The sequence below is a fragment of the Dipteris shenzhenensis genome, chromosome 1 (genome assembly GCF_047967505.1).
Source record: "Dipteris shenzhenensis isolate YYH24624 ecotype China chromosome 1, Dip_SZ_1.0, whole genome shotgun sequence".
In the NCBI taxonomy this organism is placed as follows: Eukaryota; Viridiplantae; Streptophyta; class Polypodiopsida; order Gleicheniales; family Dipteridaceae; genus Dipteris; species Dipteris shenzhenensis.
Window position 1 is genome coordinate 45615619 of NC_141596.1, and position 7327 is coordinate 45622945.

Consider the following 7327-nt stretch of genomic DNA (forward strand, 5'->3'; position numbering starts at 1 on the left):
TTTGCAAAATTGATTCTAAGTGTACATTGTTTAGATTTCTCACTAAACATGAAGAGGCAAGACTACCAAAGATTCATGTAGTGTGTAGTGAAAGGAATGCAGATAGGGTGGATATGGAGGGCGAAGATGAGGAAATGGGGTGAATGTGGATGGAGAGGTATTAGCAGTAAGGACTGAAGAATGATGGTGATTGTGCAGAGAGACTTTGTTTTCCAAGGCATCGGGGCACAAATGGTTAGTGGTTAGAGATGGGAGAGGACAGCTGGAAGAGAGACTGAGGAGCAAATGCTGGTTCAAGGTATTGTTATTCATGATGCATTGTAAGAGGAGGCTGCTGCCAGCAATAGAGGTTGTGGATAAATGGTGAATAGTGATGTAGAGATGGAGAATGCGAGGTGAGAGAAAATTTGTGGGGGGTGCTTTCAGATGCAAGCTGTCCATCGAGCAGCAGCAGCTAATTCAAGGAGCAAGGCATCTAATGCCAGAAAATCTAGGAGTCACACTTTTGGTACTGATAAAGTAGCCTCCACTCATGATTCATCAGAGAAAGAAAGAAAGAAAGAAATCTTATTTTAGTCTTCAGAAGACCGATGGGTCTATGAGACTGTGAGAATCCCAATACAAACAAACTGTGAGGGTGGAGCTATTAAACGAGCATCCACACCGATGTAGAATGCAAAAAGCTAGTGCTAGGTACTACAGAGTCATGTCAGAGTGATCAACTACATATCAGTGTCCTCATCCTCATCCTCATCCTCATTATCAGGTCATCCAGTTGGATGAGACAATGTCAGCATGAAGTCGGCGATAGTGTTGTCGGTTGCTCGTGGGCGTGGTCGTATGTCGTCACCTGGTTATAGCTTTGCACCTAATAAGGGCTACAACCCGAGAGATCGAAGATCATGACCTTGGTTTTACCAAGGTTGACCTCCAAATCATGGGATTCACAAAAGGACTGTAGTGCATCAAGGTGTCTCTAGAGGCCTTGTGCTGATGAAGACAAAAGTGCCACGTCATCTGCATATAGCAATATCCGGATCAGCGTGCCAGCTAGAGAGCATCCATCTCCCCCAATGTCTGCATAACTATCTCAAGCTCGTCAATGTAGAGGCCAAATAGGGTGGGTGATGAAGGACACCCTTGTTTGACCCCAATAGTGCTCATGATCTCATCTGTCCACTTCGACCCTGCCCGGACTCTGCTTGAGACTCTCTCATAAAGTGCTATGATGGCCCAAATGATCTCCTGGTCATACCCCAAATCTTGTAGGCTTCGGAGGAGGCGGGCTCTCGGACCCGTATCAAAGGCTTTCAAAAATCCACAAAGCAATAATATACCCTCTGCTTCTGTGCCCTCGCCTCCTCGATGATACACGAGTGTGAGAATGTGATCCATGGTCCCATGATCAGGTCGGAATCCAGCCTGTCCAGTTGCTCTAAGTCCTTGACACTCTGCGAATCAATTGACCTCAGAATCAAGCACTGAAGCATAAATCTTGGACATGACATGTCCAATCATAATGGTCATGTAGTTCTCCGGGTTCATAGGATCCCTTGCCTTGTGGATGGGTGGGATAGTGTTAACATTCTAGGTGCATGGAAACCCCAAACAAGCAGCTTCATTAAAGAGCTTCGCTAAGATTGGGGCTAGGAGATTAATCCCATATGCAATGAATTCAGTGCATAGGCCCTCATGATCTTTCGCTCGGTCATTATGAAGTTTCGATACGGCATCCTTCACTCCCCCCTTAGTGAAGAGTGTGCAGGAGGTAGGGCGGGGTATATATGAGAGGTCAAGAACTGGTTGATTTGGGATATTGTAGAGCGTGCGTGCATAGTTATACGAGATCTGAATGCATGTGAGTGGTGAGGGGAACTGCCCCTCTAGAAATCTCCGCCAAAAGTCCTTAGAGTTGTTACTAAATAGAATGTTCATTAGTTCCTCCTCCTTCCAGCGAACGAAATCTAGCTTCTTGCGAATCAATCGACGATACTCGTGTAGCGTCTCCGGTTCGTTAAGGTTGTTTTTGGTTTTGAATATGAGATGACAACGTAAAGCCTTGCACTCACCATCGTACTAGCTATTACAAGGTATGGTCCCAGGTGGTGGTGGACGGGTGGGCGAGTGGTGTGAGGGAAGGCGTGAAGGGCAGCCTCGTGTAGTGAGCGTGTGATCAGGGTAGCATGGTCCTCTAGTAGGGGTATGAAGTCAATTTTTTTTTCCGCAAAAAGTAGTGCTAGTTATATTGCTTGAATACGAGAGTACAAGAAGGCCTAAAGGCCAGCGGGCTATAATCACAAAACGGATACAGCCCGTGGTAACAAAATAATTACAAGCCTCTTAGGGCATAATCATCTGAGTGTGGACAAACAGCCACGGTAGGGGGGAGTAATGCCACTGAAGACTCTGAGCAGAGTGCTGGAAGAACAGCTCTTGATGGTCCCAATCGCGAAGGAAGCGCCGTCGCTTCTCCTTCCCTGCCCGGGACTCCCCCTGAATCTGATCCCATTGACCCTTGAGCGTGTGGATGATCGTGCTCCAGATGTCCGCTAGGGTCTGGGTAGCAGAAGAAGCCTGATCTCCTAAGGTCTGCGCGCATCTGGAAGTCCAGATATGCCAGCCTACAATACTCCCTATGATCTCCCAAACAGGGTGCCGAGTCATCGCTCCTGCATCTGTCTCTGTCAGATGCCAAGGGAAGCTTTCCATGTATGCCCAGGTGCCCTGCGTGATGAAGAAAAATGGATCCTGCCGAGAGAACTCATAAGCCAAGTGATGTCCCATCTCGGTGCTGCACCAGCAAACGGCTCCCCAAGTGACCGGCGGTCCTAGCTCGGGTGCAGCCCTCGCTAAGATCCCCATGACTCCCTTCCACACTGTCTGAGCATGCGAACAGCTCCAAAGGCAGTGCTTCAGGGACGACTCCTCCTGAAAACACATATGGCAGTGCCCCTCCTGCCCCATCTACCTCAGCCATCTCCCAACTGGTAGCCCCTTGTGGACCACCAACCAAAGAAAGAAAGAGAAGGCACACTCTACTATAGCAACGGGATCAAGCACGCAAGGATGGGAAGTGCGCGGTGGATCGAGATGGATGACTACTTACAGGCCCCCGTCGGGCACCCACCTCCCCTCCCACATAGGGAGGCAAGGTCTATGAGACTCAGACCTCTGAGACCCTATCTTGTACCATTTGGAATTGTAATGGTACCTTATGTGGTCAGAACCAGGGAGCTTCTTAAAATCCTATACAGGTCATGACATAGTCTTTTATACAAAGACACATCAACGTCTAGAGCACCCACTACCAATAGTCAGTGGGTACACATGGGAGTCTGCTTACAGAGATGAGACGAGGGACACAAAGGGAGTGCGAGGGTCAGGAGTAGTAGTAGTCCTTTACAGGTGCACCCTTTTGGGAACCATCTCAGCAGAGTAAAGAGATACACGCTCTAGATTTCTTTGGATCCGGATCCGGCGACGCATGGATAGTCGAGATTTGTTCGTTGCAGTATGCTACTTCCCTCCCGACACCTCTCACTTTGCCCGAGATATCCGAGAGAAGGCTGATACATCACCATATGCAGCTCCTTATCAGTCCATTGTCGACTTCTCGAGCCGTGGGAAAGTCCTAGTTGGGGACTTCAATGCAAGGACAAGCACCCATCAAGTTCCACTCAACTTCAGGGACGATTCCATTCTACTACCAGACATTGACCTCAAGGAACCAGGTATGCTGCGTGTTTCGGCTAATAGGCGAGCCCCGATCACATCTTATGGATAGCCCTTGTTAGATCTAGGCAAGATGCATGATCTCATTATCTATAACGGTCTTGATAGACGGCCCGCTTCAGGTGGTCTCACGTGCTTCCCACATGGGGGAAGCTCTAGTGTTGTCGATTACAGCATGGGATCCCCTGCCTTCACATCTCGTATTACGGATTTCATTGTCACACCTCCTTTCCCAGGGGATGATCATACATACCTCTTCTTTGGCATCTATATGCCCCGCCTCACAGCATCTCCTACTCCACAAATCGCCTACACCACCTATCATGACATACCTTTCGACCGCGATCTTTCACCTATATAGTCAACCCGCCTTTACATACTTATCACATTTATTGACTTCATACCCCGATGGGCCTATGAATGCTCCCACCCCCCCCGCTCCCGTCTACCTCCCTCGCGCTGTGCGGCCCCCTCCCCCCTTCCCCTCCTCCCTCTCCGCCGCCTCTCTGCTCGCAGCCGCCGCACCTCCCTCCGTCCCCCTCTCCTCCTTCTCCGCTCGCCATCCGCCCCCCCTCTCCTTCCTTCTCCGCCCCTCCATCCTTCCTCGCCTCCCCCCCCTCGCGTTGCGCTACCACCCCCCCGCCCCTTTCCTCCCCCTTCCCCACCTTTGTGCCACGCTGCCACCCCCCCCGTCCCCTCCCTCCTCTCCTCCTTGCTTCCCCGCCCTCCTTTGCCACACTGCCACACCCTCGCCTCTCCTCCCTCCCCTTCCCCATCCTGCGCCGTGCTGCCACCCCCCCCTCCCTCCTCCTAACCACTCCCTGGGGCTGCATGGATGGTTGCGACCTCCTGTCAAAGCAACAAGATGTCTTGTCTGAGCCCTGGAGGAGGCGATTCTGGTCAGGCAGCAGTGGTGGGCGAAGGAGAGGGGTCTCAGACGAGACCTTGCCTCGATAAAGCGGATGCAGCAGTCTTCTCCAGGCTCTAAGGAGCTCAGACGACAAGAGGTTAGAGCCCGAGCCATGTTAGAGGAGATCACCCAGTGACGCTCAGAGTTCTTGTTTCATGCTTCCAAGTCCTTTTGGGCTAGGAAAGGCGACAGGATGTGCAGAGAGTTCTTCAGGACTCATGGCCAAAGGTTAGCAGGGGAACAACTCCGATCTCTTAGAGTGCAGGATGGTAGTGTCAAGACAAATCCAGACGAGGTCAGGGACTTGGCGACAGATTTCTACAGATCCCTGTTCTAGCAGGAGCCCCCAGACTCTCGTACCCGCCGATGCAGGGAGGAGGTGTGGAGGTATACGCTGTCGCTCGTGCAGCCTAGCATGAGTGAAACCCTTCTCGCCCCATTCACCGTGGCAGAGATGCAGGATGCTGTGAGCGATATTGATGGGTAAAAATGCCCAGGTGAGGATGGGCTCTCTAGAGCTTTCTTCACCACCTTTTGGGAGCAGATCCACCAGCCCTTGCTCGCAGCCTTCCAGCATATCTTCTCCAGCGGACAGATGCCAAAGAGCCTTGTGACAGGCTTGATTTGCCTCATCCCCAAAGGGGGGGACCGTCAGGAGATCAGACAGTGGCGCCCTATCACCCTCCTCTCGACTACCTATAAAATCCTCGCCAAGATGATCAGTAGCCGCATGCGACCCTTGCTACATGACTTGATCCATGACACCCAGACTGGTTTTGTCCAAGATTGCAGCATTTTGGACATCATCTTCACATTCTCAGAGGCAACGGAGTGGGCCCAGCATAGTGGCCAGCACCTTGCCATACTCCTTCTTGACTTTGAGAAGGTGTACGATAGGGTAGACTGGTCCTTCTTGGAGGGCACACTTTCTCGGTTCGGTTTCCCGAACGAGTGGATCAGAGGTATTGCTAGCCTCTACAGATCACGGCCTCCAGTCGGGTTATCATCAGTGGCAGGATGGGGGAGAGATTCACCCTCGAGCGCTCGGTACGTCAGGGCTGCCCGCTTGCGCCCTACCTCCTATTTTTTGCGGAGGCCATGACTCACTTCCTACGAGCCCGCACCACTGGTCTTCGAGGGATGCACCTCCCTATTCGGGACGATGCAGAACTTCTGGACTCCGAGTATGCAGACGACACGGCCCTATATGTGCAAGATGATATCGAGTCACTGGAGCGAGTGAGACTGTCTTTAGAGATTTTTTGCCTAGCCGCTGGGGCGAAAATCAACTGGCATAAGTCAGTTGGTTTTCTTACGGATCCGGGAGCCAGCTCACAGTGGGGTATTTTCCTGGGGTTTCGCTAAATCCCTAGAGGACAGACGACACGTTACCTGGGATTCTAGGTAGGGCTGGATATCACGCCAGCTCAGCAGTTCCTACCGGTCCTAGTTTCCATATGACGGAAGCTAGCCTTCTGGAGCACGGCTCGGCTATCTCTGGCAGGCAGGGCCCTTGTGGTCAATCAGGTCCTTCTAGCCACCGCTTGGTACGTGGCATCTTGCTGATGTTTCTCGAGATCGTGCGTAGCCCAGCTGAGGAGACTGATGCAAAACTTTCTGTGGTCTGGCTCAGATGGTTCCGGCACCACCAGAGCCCGGGTCGCCTGGCAGACGGTCATTCTCCCCCAGACAGAGGGCGGTCTTGGCATCATAGATCCAGAACTGCAGAGTCAGGCATTACTTGGCAAGTTAGTCATCCGCGGTCTGACCCCAGGAGGGTAGACGTGGAAGCTCTTACTTCAGCATGGTCTCAGCGCGTATATCCCCCAAAGAGGGGGTGATTGGTAGCCGTCTATCCAGTGGATTTTCACTTCAGCCCCGCTGACTCAGCCCCGCTCCCCCTTCCTCTGTAGCCTCGTCTCGGTCTGGAGGAAGTTGCGGCACAGCCTCTCTCAGGTTCCCCCCAGCTGCCGAGAGGAGATAGACAGACAGTCCCTGATCTGGAGCAGCCATGTGACAGATGATACAGGTCGCCAGCTTGGAGAGAGATCCCATATCCCATGGGCGCTCTGGGCGCGTGGGCCTGCACGCTCGCTCCGAGTTTGGAGGGACGGCTATAGCCAGTTGGGCCCAGGCGAGCTGGCAGCAGCAGTAGGTACGGCACGTGGGATCCAGGCTCGACGAGCGGAGATCGATGCTGCCATTCCTGCAGGTTGGAGGATTCCCATGATCACCAGACAGCTCCTCTCAGGAGATGAGAGGTGGCTAGGACAATTCACTCCCCGCGGCATTCCTTTGGTGGTTGCAGGCCTTTTCTTGGACTCCTCGATTCACTTCTTCTCCGTCGCCGATGGTAGCCGCCTCTAGAGCAGAGAGGCCGTGATCGACCCCTGATTGTTCAGGACCAGGACGAGACTCTGGATTTGGGAGGGCCGCTCCTTGACAGAGGTGGAGTGGGACCCAGGGGAGTGGCGCTGGCCACCACTGGAGACCTCAGAGAACCCTACCCCCTTCTCATACACAGCGCGTGTACCGGTAGGCGTGCTCTGGGGGCTCTCCAGCGCAGGCTACCCACCCAGGCACATAGTTGGTATGCCCAAGGGATATCTCTGGTCTTTCTTCGTACATTCTGGAAGACTCTTTGGGCAAGTTGGCGGCCGAGGAACCTATATGAGGGTGAGATCC